Here is a 17,388-nt window from a genome sequence, read left to right as displayed (position 1 = left end):
CCCAATATTTATACTTTCTAACAAATAAATACTGAAGTATAAGATGTAAAATGGTTAAAAAACTGTACTTTATGCCGGTGCTGTGGCTCAATTAGCTAATCCTCTGCCTGTGGTACCAGCACACTGGGTTCCAGTCCCAGTTGGGGTGCTGGATTCTGTCCCAGTTGCTCCTCTTCCAGTCAAGCTCTCTGCTATGGCCCAGGAGGGCAGTGGAGGATGGCTCAAGTGCTTGGGCCCTGCACCCACATGGGAGACCAGGAGAAGCACCTGGCTCCTGGCTTCAGATCATTGTTGTGCACTAGCCACAGCGGCTGTTGGGGGGTGAACCAATGGAGAAGGAAGCCCTTTCTCTCTGTCTCTCTCTCTCTCACTGCTCACTCTGTCAAAAAACTGTACTTTATAATCTTATGGAACGGTCAACCTGAGGAATGTTTTCCTAACCTTGCAAATTTTCCTTTGCTGTTACTCAAAAGTAGCACTTAGGAAAGATGCGCTCCTAAAAGCATAAATACAACTATAATGTAGCAAATTTTCAATTAATGTTTTAACAGAATTATCTCCCAAATTAGCCACATAGTGAAACATTGTTGGTTTTTCTGCTCTTTGATAATCCTTTATAATAAATACTTCACATATCTTCAAATTTATCATCAGGTATGTTTCAAAACACATGCTCTGATATTACAGTTTAGTGAACATGGGGTGGCATTACAGGATTTAAAATACAATATGTAATGCTCACTCAGACTTACCCCTACTGGAAGAGTTAGAAACATGCCAGGGGATTCCAATTCAATCCCATCAAGGTGGCATGTATCAATGCCATCTCACTAGTCAAAGTGACCTGTTTCAGTTCATAATTGCTCATAATGATAGGATTAAGTGTCAAAGTGATCGCATAAACAAGACAGTGTTCACTAATACTAACTGATAGAATTAAAAAGGAGGGATCAATCCAACATGGGAAGCAGGATACACAGCAGACTTAGAATGGCAGATGTCCTAAACATCACCCTGACCTCAGAATCAGCCGTTAAGGCATTCGGATTTGGCTAAAATGCCCATGAGAATTTCTCAGGCATGGAAAGCCAAAACACTGTGGCAAAAAAAGAGGACCTAAATGCAAGATCTCTGTGAGTGATATCCCAGTGGAAAGAACAAATCATCAAAGAAGGAGGTACCTTTCTCTGAAGGGAGGAGAGTACTTTCACTTTGACTGTGGCCTTGTCTAAATAAGATCAGAGTTGGCAAGCTCAAGAGGCTTCCATAGCCTTGGCAGCTCATGATAAGAGCCTTGGGTGATTACTGACATCATAAACAAGAGTGTCAATTGTTAAACCAAGAATGGGAGTCACTGTGCACTTACTCCCCATGTAGGATCTCTGTCCTTAATGTGTGGTACTATATGAATTAACGGTATAACTAGTCCTCAAAGAAATAAATAAGACCAGTGTCTGCAAATACTGATAGAATTAAAAAGGAGTGAATGATCCTACATGTGAAGCAGGATACACAGCAGACTCATAGAATGGCAAATGCCCTAAACAGCCTCAGAATCAGCCCTTAAGGCATTTGGATCTGGCTAAAAAGCCCATGAGAGTTTCTCAGGCATGGAAAGCCAAAACACTGTGGCAAAAAACAACAACAACAACAACAACAACAACAACAACAACTAAATGAAAGATCTCTGTGAGGGAGATCCCAGCTGAAAGAATGGGCCATCAAAGAAGGAGGTACCTTTCTCTGAAGGGAGGAGAGAACTTCCACTTTGACTATGACCTTGTCTAAATAAGATTGAAGTCAGCGAACTCAAGAGTCTTCCATAGCCTTGGCAGCTCATGGCAAAGACTCAGGTGATTACTGATGTCATAAACAAGAGTGTCAATTGTTAAATCAACAATGGGAGTCACTGTACACCTGCTCCCCACGTACTACCTCAGTCCTTAATGTGTTGTACTATGCAAATTAATGGTAAAATTACTACTCAAACAGTACTCTATACTTTGTGTTTCTGTGTGGGTGCACACTGTTGAAATCTTTACTTAGTATATACTAAGTTGATCTTCTGTATATAAAGATATTTGAAAATGAATCTTGATGAAGAATGGGATGGGAGAGGGAGTGGGAGATGGGATGATTGTGGATGGGAGGGAGGTTTTGGGCGGGGAAGCCACTATAATCCAAAAGTTGTACTTTGTAAATTTATATTTATTAAATGTTAAAAATACAATGTGTATTATAATATCTTCTTTTGTAAAAAAATTATTAATTGGAAGGCAGAGCTACAGAGAGGCAGAAGAGGAGAGAGAGGGAGGGAGGGAGGTCTTTCTGTCTTCCATCTACTGGTTCACTCTCCAGATGGCCTCAGTGGCTGGAGCTGAGCTGATTTGAAGCTAAGAGCCAGGAGATTCTTCTGGGTCTCCCATGTGGGTACAAGGGCCCAAGTAAAGTACTTGAGCCATCTTCTGCTTTCCCAGGCCATAGCAGAGAGCTGATCAGAAGTGGAGCAGTTGGGACTTGAATCAGTACCCAGCACTGCAGGTGGTGGCTGTACCAGCTATGCCACAGCACTGGCCACTATACTTTCATTTTTTTTGACAGAGTGGAGAGTGAGAGAGACAGAGAGAAAAGTCTTCCCTCCATCAATTCACCTCTCAAATTGCTGCTACGGCCGGAATTATGCTGATCTGAAGCCAGGAGCCAGGTGCTTCTCCTGGTTTCCCATGTGGGTGCAGGGCTCAAGCACTTGGACCATCCTCCACTGCCCTCCTGGGCCACAGCAGAGAGCTGGACTGGAAGAGGAGGGACCGGGACAGAATCTGGCTCCCCGACCAGGACTAGAACCCAGTGTGCCGGCGCCGCAGGCAGAGAGTTAGCCTACTGAGCTGTGGCACCGGCCCACTATACTTTCAAATAACAATTTTACCTCTGGAATTTTGTTTGCTTACCTGTTGCAGTTGATTTCTCAGCAATGTTGCAGTGGATTCATTTCTGAGAGGAGGAGTGTGGTGGGGGAAGAGGTGCAGTCACCACACAGACCCCGGGAGTCAGGTGAAAGCGGGCTTGAGGCAAGCAGCCTGCAGACTCTTTTATTTCAGTTGGTACAGCAGCTTCTATAGCCAAGACCAGCCAATCCAGTCAAGGGGCGGTCTATGGCCCAACCAATCACAGCCTGTTGCCAGGCAGTTTCCAAAGCCATCCAATCACAGCCTGTTGCCAGGAAGGCTCTGTTGCCAGGTGGGATTCAAAGCCATTCCTGAGTAACTGACACTCGCTTGCCAGTGGCCATCTTGGTAAAGCTTTCTCATTCCACCACACTTACCTATGGGATTTATCTATAGTACATAATTTTTATAAACAAAAAGTCATGTTTTCATCTGAAAAAAACACATTAGCACATTGAGTCTAACTGAAAACAATTGTTAGCTCTTAAGATAAACTCCAAAAAATTATCCACTGGAACTAATGTGAAACTGTCCTTAACACAGACCTTGGTGATTTAAAGACTTACACAAACTCATTTGGCATAATAAATGGCCTGTATCTTATGATATAAGGTATGTGGAAATGAAGTTCCAAAAATTATTTTTCTCTTTTTAAATTTATTTTAATTTTAGAAAGCTTTCATTTAGTGAATACAAATTTCATACATACAACTTTAGGAATATAGCAGTTCTTCCACTCATACCCACCCTCCCACCCCCGCTCCGATCCCACCTCCTACTCCCTCTCCCATCCTATTCTTCATTAAGATTCATTTTTACTTATCTTTATATACAAAAGACCAACTTTATACCAAGTAAAGATTTCAACAGTTTGTACCCACACAGGCACACAAAGTATAAAGTACTGTTTGAAGATACATTTTACAGTTAATTCTCATAGTACAACTCATTAAGGACAGAGGTCTTACATGGGGAGTAAGTGCACAGTGACTCCTATTGTTAACAATTGATAAATGTTTGTTTATGATGTCAGTGATCACCTGAGAGTCTTCCCTCTGTTGTGTCCCTCTGTCCCTCCCTCCCTCCCTCTCTCCTTCTCTCCTTCTCTCCTTCTTTCTCTCTCACACATACACACACACTTTCTCTCTCAACCTTTCAAATAAAATGATTTTTTAAACTTTAAGGTAAAGACTTAGTAAATCTCAATTGTCTTCATTTGAAACATTACCTTATTCCAAAGTCCTTTTCATGGCATGGCCTAAAAAATATATTTGTATTACTTCTCACATGTACATGTTTCTTTATCTCAACTTCAAGCAAATTACCTGGAAGCAATGGTAAAATGACAGTACAAGGTCTCTCCTTTAATGTGATCTTTAACCTAGAGCACACTATTTTCCTAAAATTTACTGGGTCTTTATTTTCAATCTTACTAAATTGATTGCTTCATGATTAAGGTTTTTTAAAAAACCTCCATTTTCCAGCACTTCTAGAAATCATCATCTTGCTGAACATTAATTTCTTTTTTTTTAAACGATCTTTTTATTTATTTGGAAGTCATAGTTACAAAGATGGAGAGAGAGAGAATGAATGAATCTCCTCTATCCATTGGTTTACTCTTTGAATGGCCTCAACAGTTGGAGCTGGGCCAATCCAAAGCCAGCAGCCAGGAGCTTCTTCCAGATCTTCCACATGGGTGCAGGGGCCCTAGCACTTGGGTCATTCTCCACTGCCCTTCCAGCTGCATTACGGGAACAGGGTCAGAAATGGAGCAGCTGGAATTCCAATCAGCATGCATGTGGAATACTGTCATCACAGGTGGCGGCTTTACCTACTATGCCATGGCTCCAGACCCAAACACTGTTTTCTAATAATTATTTCATGGGATAATCTGCTTTCACAGTGCTTTTAGATACTATGGGTAAGAATTTTACCAAATATTTGCCACTGCATAGAAAAGTTAATTCATTTTAATCATAAGAATTGCTTTTCTTATTAATCTTCATATTTCAAGATTTGTTTCTGGCATCATTTCTCTTCATGATATACATTTCTTTGCTGAAAAGATTAAAGTAGGTCCTGTGGAAATCAAAAGTCACACCTGGAATATCAGAACCTTGGTAAAATAAAGGTAAGTGGTACTTCAAAATATTCAAGGAGTAGCTGGTGTAGCAGTTGGTTAAGCCACCACTTGGAATGCCCACATATCACATCAGAGTGCTTGGTACCAAGTTCTACCTCTGCTTCTCATCCATCTTTCTGGTAATGTGCAGGGGAGGTAGTAGATGGTGACCTAAGTGCTTGCGTTACTGCCACTCATATAGTAGACCACAAATCTTGGTTTAGACAGGCCTATCTCTGGCTGTTTCAGACATTTTGGGAACAAACCAGAGTATGGAAGACAGATCTCTCTTTCAGTCACTCTGTCTTTTTAAAAAAATACATATTCATAACCTTTTGGGAACACAATTGTGGTGTAGTGGGTAAAGCCACTGCCTGTGATGCCATCTGATATGGGCACAAGTTTGAGTCCCAGCTGCTTCACCTCTGACCCAAAGCCCTGATAATGGCCTGGGAAAAGCAACAGAAGATGGCTCAACTCTTTGGCCCCTGCCATCCACATGGGAGACCCAGATGAAGCTCCTGGTTCCATAGTTTGGCCTTACCCAGCAGAGGCCATTGAAGCCATCTAGGAATTGAACTAGCAGATAGAAAGTATGTCTCTCTCTCTCTCTCACCTTCTCTCCCTCCCTCCTTCCCTCCTTCTCTCTCTCTCTCCCCATCTCTCTCTGTAACTCTTTCAAATAAATAAGTATTTAAAGCATTTTTAAATGTTCATAAAATGGAACTAAAAATGAGGTAATTTTGATGCAGTACCAATTTTGAAATTCATGTATTTTTCATATTATTTATTTTATATATTATGAAAATGTCTTTTTGCCAAAAAGTTGTACCACAGTAAACTCATACTTCTAATTCTGCTTTTCATGAATTTTTAAAATTTCCATCACATATGCTTCACTTACCTTATTGTGCAAGATAGCACAGACAGAGCTGCTGCTCCCACCTCCATCTCCATCTCCATCCTTCTGCTGCATGAGCACCTATAGCTGTACTACTAAGTAGTACTTTGGTTTTGGTTACACAACAAGGATTGCAACTTTTTAACATCAAAATTTGGAAGATTACATCTCTGACCATATCCTATTTACCAGGACTATTAAGTGATTTAAATAAAACTATATTGCATAGTTAGAACTACACTTTTCCTTTAATGTTCAAGCTGGTATCCAAAGCATGGAGAACAAATTAAGTCTGCATGCAAGGCTGTAAGGACCTTTAACAATAATATTCTGTAACCCATAGTTTTCATCACTCAAAGCACATGGAATAGTCTCTTTTGGCTATTTTTACAATTTAAATAATAAATTTCCCCTGAATATGCTCACATGTGATTTCAATACAATTTTTTAAAAACGGTCTTTGGACAGGTGATTGACACAGAAGTTAACATGCAACTTTGGACACCTGCATGCCATATTGGACTGCCAGATTTGAGTCGCAGCTTCTTTGTTTTCTATCCCACTCCCTGATAATGTGAACCCTGGGATGCAGCAGGTGATGACTCAAGTATCTGCATCTTTGCACACATGTGGGAGAACAAGAGAGAGATTCAGGTTTCTGATTTCACTCTTTCAACCCTGCCTGTTGAGGATATTTGGAGAATTAATTAGCTGACAGAAGATCTCTGTCTCTCTTCTACTTCTCTCTGTCTCTGCCTTTTATTTATTTTGAAAATAAATAAAAATTATAGCATACAAAAGTTTTATTTTGCTTTAATAGAATCTAAGCTTTTCAAAAAATCAGCAAAATCCTTTAGACCAGAAACCATAAATGATGGGGAAAAAACTAAAAGTGAAGCTTAGTTGTATCAATGAATTCACATTGACAGGCTAGGTTCTTTTGGTGTGGGCACCTAATTAGGTGTGGTCTAAGCATTCATCATCTACACTAACACAGAAATCCTCTTAGGGAAATCAATCCAGCAAGAATAAGCACAATAGCATCTTGAAGTCCTTGAGAAGGATACATCAGTAAGGGCAATTCTGGGATGAGGTAAAATGAGATCTAAAGCAGAAATAGATTTTGATGGACTAGTTACAAGATCTTATTTTAAAAAACAGAGCTGATAAAAGAAAAACATAAGAAATTCATGAGTGGAAAATCTGGAAACACTAGAGGCCATTATTCACCAGAAAATAATGTATTATTGCTTCAGTAGAAAATCTTTTGGTAATTGTCCATAATTTCTCATTTTAGCCTATCAATGTGTGTTGGACCTTGTAATTATGTTTCCTTTCTTCAGCTTGGTAAAAAAAAATAGGGAGTACCACCAGCAAAATGACTTTTAGCTGTTTCCATTGAAGATTTCCTTCAATCAAAGCTGCCCATCTTGAATATACTCTTTATATCAGTAGGAATATGATTTTTAAATAGTCCAGCTGTTTCAGAATTAGTCTTTCTTAATAATAAATTATTTCTATATACCTGTGACTTTAATCTGAGTGCTAGCAAAACCACTCCCATAACCTAATCATCTGCAGTGTTCATTCCAGAAATTATTTAGTTACTGAATTTGATTGAAGATATTACATTATGCTTTTTTAGGTCATGGTTGTAATTTTGTATCTTTTGTTTCTCTTTAATTTTTTTCCCTTATTTGGTTTAATTTTTCTTTTTTTTCTTTTTGGACAGGCAGAGTTAGAGAGAGAGAGAGAGACAGAAAGAAAGGTCTTCCTTCCATTGGTTCCCCCACCAAATGGCTGCTACGGCTGGCGCTGTGCTGATCCGAAGCCAGGAGCCCCTGGGACATCCTCCACTGCCTTCCTGGGCCACAGCAGAGAGCTGGACTAGAAGAGAAGCAACCGGGACAGAATCCGGCACCCCAATTAGGACTAGAATCCCGAGGTGCTGGCGCCACAGGTGGAGGACTAGTCTAGTGAGCCGCAGAGCCAGCCACCTGGTTTTAATTTTTATAATATTAGGATCTATGAAGTAATCTTAGGTATTTCCATGGGCCAGACCGATGACTTTTTTTCTTTTAAATTGGGTTGCAGTGTCATGTTTATTTACTGGGAGATAATGCATTTCTAAGCTTTTTAATATTATATAAAATGGGCTAGTATAATTTTATAGACATGATAGCATTTTATTTTTTATTTAAAAACAGACACTACTATAAATCTCAGCTGTTCTTGCTTTATGAGAGAATGCAGTATATCTTTTCTGCTTTTTTCATTTTTTATGTGTAAGATCTATTTACTATGTTATTTTACAAGCATAAATATAAAAATCCGCCCCTGATTTACAGACTGCTTGACCCACCTCCAGCCTTAAGGATGAATAGGAAGCTGTTGCCCATGAGAGCCTCCTGAAAATAGTGGTGGTTTTCTCTTGAGCTCAATGTTAAACTCTAATATTCTATATTGCCTTTTAGGTGTTCTATTAGTTATCAAAGATCAGGGAGAACATATAGTATTTGCCCTTTGGGACAGGCTTATTTCACTAAGTATAATGTTTTCCAGTTGTTTACATTTTGTTGCAAAAGACAAGATTGCCTTTCTTTTTTACTACTGTGTAGGTGTACATATCCCATAATTTCTTTATCCAGTCTTACATTGACAGACATTTGGGTTGATTCCATATCTTAGCTATTGCAAATTGAGTTGAAATAAATATGGGGGTACAGTTAACTCTTTCACATGCTGATTCATTTTCTTTGGGTAAATTCTCAGCAGTGGGATGGTTGGGTCACATGGTAGGTCTCTATTCAAATTTCTGAGGTATCTCCACATTGTCTTCCACAGTGGATGTAGCAGTTTCCATTTATGCTAACAATGGATTATGGTAACTTTTCCCCCCATCCTCACCAGCATTTGTTGCTTGTTGATTTCTGTATGAGAGCTATTCCAACTAGGGTGAGGTGAAACCTCATTGTGGTTTTGATTTGCATTTCCCTGATGGCTAGTGATTTGGAACATTTTCTCAAGTGTCTGTTGGCCATATGACTTTCCTCTGTTGAAAAATGCCTTTTAACGCTGTGGTATAATGTGTAAAGACACCACCTGCATTGCTAGCATCCCATATAAGTGCCGATTTGTGTCCTGGCTTCTCCAATTCTGATCCAATTCTCTGTTATGCCTGGGAAAGCAATGCAAGATGGCCCAGGTCCTTGGGCCCCTGCACTTGCATGGGAAGACCCAGAGGAAGGTCCTGGCTTCAGATTGGCACAGCTCCAACCATTATGACCAACTGGGGAATGAACCAGTGAATGGAGGACCTCTCTCTGCCACTCTTTGTCTCTCTATTTAATTCTGACTTTCAAATAAATAAATCTTTAAAAAATTATGTCATGAGCAGAGATGACCATACTTAATTAACAATGGATTATACATATTTTTCTTATTAACTTCATAATACAGAAGAATGAGTAAATATTGGCATGTTGTCATTGACATCTCCAATATTAATGATACAAGCTGCAGTTGTCTGAAAAACAGAATATTGACCATCCATATGTATCTTGTAGTTTTATTTTCAACTGGTATTTATAAATTAATTGAAAACAAAAAGAATGTAATTACTGAAGGAATTCAGCAGCATTACAAATGAAATTGACATTTAAACTGTATAATTTTCCTTGTCTTAATAATATAAGGGGCACATGATTAAATTTCATAGCCCTCATATTCTAGAAGTATTTCTTCACACTAGTAATTTTCATTTAATTTATGAAAAATATTGTCATTTCTTAACATGCCATCACTCAAAAATATAGAATCAATTGGTTTTATCTTTATTCAACACAAATAGAAGGGCTATAGCCTTAAGTACATTTTAAACTGCCTGTTATTTACTAAGAATCTTTTTTATCAAAAGCATATTCTAATATTTTTACTTTTATTTATATAAAGGGAACAAATTTCATGTATTTCATACATACAATTTTTAGAGTATGATGTTTTTCACACACCCCTCCATCCTGCCTTCTCTCATTCCACCCTCCTTCCTCCTTTTTTTAAAAATTTTAATTTGTACCATGACATACTTTCAATTTACTTTATAATCACAAATTTAACATTCAAATATATATATAGCAGTAAATCAGAGCTGGCATTGTGGCACAGCAGGTTAAGCCACCACCTGCAACTCTAGCATTCCATATGGGCACCAGTTCAAGCCCCAGCTGCTATACTTCTAATTCCACTCTCTGGCAATGCACCTGGGAAAGCAGTAGAGGATGAAAAATCCTTGGGGCCCCTGCCATCCATATGGAGGACCTGGATGAAGTTCCAGGCTCCTGGCTTTGGTCTATCCAAGTCCTGCCTGTTTCAGCTATTTGGGGTAGGGACCCAGCAGAAGAAAGATCTCTCTGTATGTAATTGCCTTTAAAATAAATAAATGTCTTTAAAACAATAATGTAAAATATTCCCCTGTGAAAAAAAAGATTTTAAAGATTTACTTTATACTTTTTAAAAGATCAATAAATTAGGATGAAAATAAAACAAAAATTCCTGTTTAAGTCCTTGCTTCATTTATTCAATGGATTTTTTGTTTTGTGGTTATTAAATTTCTTGAACTCTTTTTAGATTCTGGATATTAATCCTTTATCAGCTGCATAGTTTGCAAATAACTTCTCTAATTCTGCAGGTTACCTCTTCACTTTGCTGAGTTTTCCTTTTGCAGTGCGGAGACTTCAATTTGATGTAATCCCCTTTGTCAATTTTTGTTTTGATTGCCTGTGCTTCTGGGTTTTCCCCAAGAACTCTTTGCTTATGCCAATATCTTGTAGGGTTTCCCCAATGTTCCCTAATAATTTGACAGTATCTGGTCATAGATTTAAGTCTTTGATCCATTTTAAGTGAATTTTTGTGTAAGGTATTAGGAGGGGATCTTCATACTTCTACATGTGGATATCCAATTTTCTCAGCACCATTTGTTGAAGAGATTGTACTTGCTCAAGGAATTGATTTTAGCTCCTTTGTCAAAGATAAGTTGGTTGTAGATGCATAGGTTGATTTCTGGAGTTCCTCTTCCTTTCCATTGGCATATCCATCAATTTTTGTGATAGTGCCAGACTGTTTTGAATATAACTGTGCTGTAATACATTTTGAAATGTGGTATTGTTATGCCTCCAGCTTTGTTTTTGTGGTATAAGCTTGCTTTAGTTATTCAAGATCTCTTATGTTTGCATATGAATTTTAGCATCCTTTGTTTTTGATCTGAGATGAATATCCTTGGTATTTTGATGGTATCACCATGAATCTATACATTACTTTCAGTAGAAGAGACATTTTGATTATGTCAATTATTCCTATACATGAACATGAAAAAAATTTCCACTTCTGTGTCTTTTTCTATTTCTTTCCTTAGTGTTTTGTAATTTTCATTGCGCAGATCTATGATGTCCTTGATTAAATTTATTTCAAAGTGTTTGTTTTTGTAGCTATTATGAATGGAATTATCTTAGAAGTTTTATCAGCTGTGGCATTGTCTGTGTATACAAAGACTGTTGATTTTTGAATGTTGATTTTATAGCCTGCCACATTTTCAATTCTTTTATGAGCTCTAATATTCTTTTAGTGGAGTCTTTTTTTTTTTTTGACAGGCAGAGTGGACAGTGAGAGAGAGAGAGAGAAAGGTCTTCCTTTTGCCGTTGGTTCACCCTCCAATGGCCGCCGCGGCCGGCGCATTAGTGGAGTCTTTTGGATCCCCCATATATAGATTCATGTAAATATATTGGCTTCCCCTTTCCCAATTTGTATCCCTTTGATGTTTTTCTTGCCTAATGACTGGCTAAAACTTCCAGGACTATACTGGATAGCAATAGTGAGTGGGCATTTTTGTCATATTCTGGATGTTAGATAGAATACTTACAAGTTTTCCCCATTCACTAGGATGCTGGCCATGAGTTTTTCGTAAATTGCTTTTATTGTGTTGAGGAAAGTTCTTTCTATTTGCTTAAAGTTTTCATCATAAAAGAATGTTGTATTTTATTAAAAGTTTATCTCTATCTCTTGAGATGATATGGCTTTTGTTCTTCAATTTGTTAACGTGATGTATCACATTGGTTGATTTATGAATGTTTGAACTGTCCCTTTATACTGGGGATAAATCCACTTGGTCCAATTGAACGAGCTTTCTGAAGTTTTGATGGATTTGATTGGCTAGTATTTTGTTGAGAATTTTGCACCTATGTTCATCAGAGAAATTGGCTTGCAGTTTTCTTTCTCTGTTGTATCTTTTTCAGGTTTAAAAATTATGGTGATGCTGGCTTCATAGAAAGAGTGTGGAAGGATTCCCTTCCTTTCAACTATTTTGAGTAACTTGAGAAGAATTCTTCTCAAGTTAATTCTTCTTTAAATGTCTGGTAGATCCAGCAGTGAAGCCATCCAGTACTGGGATTTTCTTTGTTGGTAGGGTCTTTGTTATTTATTCAATTTTCATTGTGGTTATTGACCTGTTTAGGTATTCTGTATCTTCATTGCTCAATTTAGGTAAATTGTATGCCTTGAAACCTATCCATCTCCTTTAGGTTTCCCAATTTGTTGTTTCATTGATCTTTTTGTTGTTTGGTTGCAATTTGTTTGTTTTCTAAATTTAATTTTTTCTCCTAATAATTTTGGGTTTTGTTTGCTGTTGTTTTTCTAGTTCCTTGAGATGAATTGATAGTTAATATATTTGGTATCTTTCCAATTTCTTGATGTCAGCACCAATTGCTATAAACTTTCCTCTTAACACTGCTTTTGCTGTATCCCATAAATTTTGCTATGTTGTATTGTTGTTTTCATTTGTTTCATTTGTTTTTGATTTCCCTTATGACCCACTCTTCATTTAGGAGCATGTTGATCAGTCTCCATGTTTTTGCATATGTTCTAGAGATTCCTGAGTTGTTGATTTCTAGTTGATTCCATTATGGTCAGAGAAGATACATGATGTAATTTTTATTATTTTTGAATTTGTTGATACTCGCTTTATGACCTAGCATGTTGTCTATCTTAGAGAAAGTTCCATGCATTGGTGAGAAGAAAGTGTATTTCACAACTGTAGGATGATTAGTTCTGTAGGTATCTGTTAGGTTCATTTGGTCTATAGTGTCAATTAACTCTGTTGTTTTATTACTGATTTTTCTTTCTGCTTGATCTGTCCATTGATGCTAGTAGTGGGGCATTAAAATCCTGTATGACTGTTGTATTGGAGTCTATGATTCCTTTTAGATCCACTAACATTTCTTTAAAATAGCATGTAGCCTAGTATTGGGTGCATATACATTTGTTATAGTCACATCTTCCCATTGAATTGATCCCTTAATCATTCCTTCTTTGTATCCTTTAACTTTTTTTTTTCTGTAAAGTATGTTTTGTCTGATATTAGGATGGCTACACCAGCTCCCTTTTATTTCTGTTAGCATGGAATATCTTTTTCCATCCTTTCAATTTCAGTTCAAGTGTATCTTTGCTGGTGAGATGCATTTCTTATAGGCAGCAAAGAGATGGGTCTTGTTATTAATCCATCGGCCAAACTTTTAACTGGAATGTTGGATATTTACATTCAAGGTGGCTATTGATAAAAATGACTTGGCCTTGCCGTTTTTCCATACATATTCATATTGTTTACTTTGGACTTCCTTGGTACTCTCATTGGGAGATTTGTTGTTTTCATTTTTTTTTTTTTTTTTTTTTTGCTTTTCATCTTCCGTAGTGATGACCATGTTTCTGTCTGAAGCACATTCTTCAGCATCTTTTGTAAGGCTGGATAAGTGCTGACAAATTCTATAAATTTATTTGTTAAGGAAGGTCTTTATTTCATCTTCATTCATAAATGAGAGTTTTTCAGGGTACAGTGTTCTGGGTTGAAAGTTTTTTTTTTTCCTCTTCAGACTTGGGATATATATCACCATTCTCTCCTTGCCTGTAGGGTTTCTGATGAGAAATCTGCTGTGAGTCTAATTGGAGTTCCTCTGAAAGTAATTTGGCATTTCTCTCATGCACATTTTAGAATCTTTTCTTTATATTTCAGTGTGGAGATTTTTACTACAATGTGTCGTGGTGAAGACCTTTTGTGGTCATGTCTTTTGGGAGTTCTGTGTGCTTCCTCTACTTAGGATCCCTATCTTTGTCCAGTTTATGGAAATTTTCTGTTACTATACATGTCAGTTATTTTCCTCCCTGTGATGGTCTTTATCTTTTGATTATGCCTATGTGGTTCAGTGTAGTATCTGCTCTTTCAATAAATACCCAGAGGCATGTGATGAGTGTGGTTCAGGAGCTCCATTCAGTGCTACAGTGTGAGGGGAGTGTCCAAAGTGACACACAAGTGAGGCATGGTAAATCTCTTTTTTAATCAGGGGGGTTTGGCTCACTTCATTGGCATATTCTCATGCTCACTTCTCCTCCAAGGAGACCTATGCTCAGCCGCTATCCTCAGTGGGTGCAATAATCATCTGCACTGCCACAAGAGCGACACAAAGGATCAATGCAGTGTGAGCATGGATCCTCTAGCAGTGACTCTCACCAGGCAGTCAGGGAGCTCCAAGCATATGGAGCCACCCACAATGTCTGCTCATAGATTCAGACACACCTTGCACCCTCCCATGCAGCCACAGTGTTTTCATAGTCCATCACAGTAACAAGGCTCCCAAGTCATGGTAACCCAGCCCCCTGTCAATTCTCTCAGCCAGACTCAGACTCAACTCCTCTCAGCTAGTTGCTGGGCATGTGGACTCAAGCTGACACAGCTGTACTGTGTGTCTAAAATGGCACCTTCCCTCTCAGGTAATTACAGGATGCTGGTGCTAGGTCATCAGTGAGAGAGAAGTATGTTCTCCCTTTTTATTCCTCTAGGTTGGAGGGACACTGTCCCCCACTGGGCTCCAGGCTAGACTCACATTAGGCTCTTCCTGAAGTGTAATTGCAATTGGCCTGGGCTGCTGCAGCCTGATCTCACTTCACTCTTCAAAGCTGGTGCTGAGGTTTTTTAGGCTACCGTGGTCCTGAACTGTGCACATCCACGTCCCCCACATAGATCCACACTGTTCCTTTAATTTGCAAGGAATTGCTTGCAGTTTTCTCCCTAACTCTTCCCTGAGATTGCACTCTCCACTTTTTTAACTATCTTTTTTTTAAAACTACCTTCCCCTACACTAGAGTAATGAGCTCCTTGTCTGTTCCGCCATCTTGGAATCTCTGCAGTAAATCTTTTACATCAAAATTTGTCAGGATTTTTGTAATATAGTCAATAGTATGCCTGTGACCTCCTTGCAGTTACACATGGGCATTTATCATTATATATTGTTATAATACATAAATAGCTTCCTAATGACCATAACCTGTCAAGGTGATAAAAACATGCAATTCAGTAATTGAAAGTTTAATAGAAAACTATAGTTGTCTCCATTTAAACAACTGGTAGTCATTTTAAATTACTCAGGTACCATTGACCACTGTTCATGAGTGTGGTGGCTGGCAACCACTTTTATGGATGAGTGCTTGACTTGTGGACATAATTACCTCACAAGCCAAGCACAATCTCCCTTATTTGTGGAATCTAAGAAAGTCAAACTCAAGTACAAAACAAAGTAGTGGTCGCCAGGGGCTGAGAGTGAAGGAAATGGGAAGATATTAGTTGAACAACACACATTTGCAGTTAGGAGATAATATACAGCACAAAAATGATGTGAATACATTATTACACAACACATAATTAATATGTTAATTATTTTTTAAAAACTATGAAAGATAATGAGCATGTTTTGATTTTCCTAAACATTCTGTAATGTATATGTACAAGGGGATTCCAAAAAGTTTGTGAAAAATGGGATTAAAAAATAAGATGGATTTTCCTTTTAAAAAGTCTCCTCACATATCAAAACATCAGCCTGCAGGCCTTGAATAAATGCAAATTTTGTTTGCCAATTATCCTCCAGTAACATTCAAAAAATCACCCTATATCAAAATGAAAATTAAGACTAACTTAGGAATCTAGGCTTATATCTTTGAGGTTGAGATGGTTGTCATGGAACAGAAACAATTTTTAAAACTTTCATAAATGTGACTAACGAAGATTTCTAATTTGAAAGTTCTGAGACAGATGACAGCCTGTCAAAGGAACATGTAAGGGCTAAGATAACATGCAAATACAAATTACAGTGTCCTCCTGCCCCCGAAAACCTGGACCAAAACCCTGAGCCAAATAAAATTGTGTTGTTTTTAACTTATGTTGTCTGTAACACTGTTAATACCAACAAAAAATGAGGTCAGACCCCTAAAAGGAGCTATGCTGAGTTGTCAGAGTCTGTGTACTGAGAACATTCTTCTGAAAAATTTAGAAGCAACCCTTGGAAGAAGAGGGAAACTAAGGACCCCCTAAATGACAGCTCCTCACTGCATGAACCCTGCACACAGCCCATATTATCCATAATGACTATCCTGTCCCCATGGCACAATCAGGGAATGCAAGGGGCTGCTGCCAACAGCTGCCCAGAGATGGCCTCTGGGCTCTGAGTAGGAAAGGAACAGGGCACCTGGAGTTCTGGATGCCAGTGCAGCCCATACACTGTGTAAAAGAGGGGGCCAAGGGAAGGGTTGTGCCAGCAGTGAGATGGGGCCTACAAACTCGAGATAACCTGTGGGAAGCCCGCATTCTGCCAGCATTTTCTGGTGACTTTCTGCCCATTTCACCTCCCCTCTCTCCTCAAGCCCAGCCCCAGACACTCGCCATTTCTGGGAAATTCTGGGAATTAGAAGACAGAGAACAGTGAACGCTGGCTACCTTCTGAGCTTCCCAGCGGTGGAGGCCCCTCCTAGGACTTCTATCTGCCTGGAACTGGAACACTACTATGATGTCAATATCCCTGGTGATTATGTAGCATTTATGCCACCAGACATGATTGGACAGCTTGTATTTCCATGAGTCATCATAAGACATAGCACATCATAAAAGTCCATGCACATCATAATAGACACAGACAACTAGCATCCTCCACAGCACCGACGTATCTTCAGGTCATGCTGGAACGTGTCTTTCTGAACTCTGTCATGCCTATAGTGGGAGGAATATTCTCTTCTCTGGTCCTGCCAACTGCTGGGCTCCCTCTGACCTCCCAGTCCATCATCCTGAGAGGATCCTACCTGGAGGTTGCAGTAAACTACTTCAGGTCAGTTGCAGTTTTCTGGTGGTTTATTGCCTTCAGAGCCTTTCTTTTTCATCATATATGTGACTCTTTTCTAGAGTCATCTGTGTATTTTTAGTATTTATTTAAAGAATGTTTAAAGATATCACATAATTTAATCTTTTTTCCCATTTCTCTTGCACTTTTTTTCTAGGCTGCCTATTATCCTTTACAATTATTTCCTATTTGTTTCTTGCTGGCACTTAGTATACT

At 38.5% G+C, this 17,388-nt stretch overlaps 1 long non-coding RNA gene across 9 annotated transcripts in view; it reads left to right on the top strand.

Annotated features, from left to right (window-relative positions):
• Positions 1-17,388, top strand: part of LOC149125258 (uncharacterized) — a 140,667-nt gene that overhangs the window by 72,272 nt on the left and 51,007 nt on the right. The window contains exon 8 of one of the 9 annotated variants that reach the window (XR_016236860.1): positions 16,703-17,316. The exons of 1 other annotated variant lie outside the window; for it this stretch is intronic. This is a non-coding gene — a long non-coding RNA (uncharacterized LOC149125258). Of the gene's footprint in view, positions 1-2,601; positions 3,502-7,700; positions 10,525-16,702; positions 17,317-17,388 lie in introns of those variants that run through there. 7 more of the 9 variants (XR_016236863.1, XR_016236869.1, XR_016236870.1 and 4 more) reach the window with 7 other exon arrangements.

Source organism: Oryctolagus cuniculus, chromosome 7 (assembly GCF_051225735.1).
Source record: "Oryctolagus cuniculus isolate XC-2025 breed Fujian yellow rabbit chromosome 7, ASM5122573v1, whole genome shotgun sequence".
Classification (NCBI taxonomy): domain Eukaryota; kingdom Metazoa; phylum Chordata; class Mammalia; order Lagomorpha; family Leporidae; genus Oryctolagus; species Oryctolagus cuniculus.
Note: the sequence above shows the minus strand (reverse complement) of the source record. Positions and strands in the feature narration are given on the sequence as shown.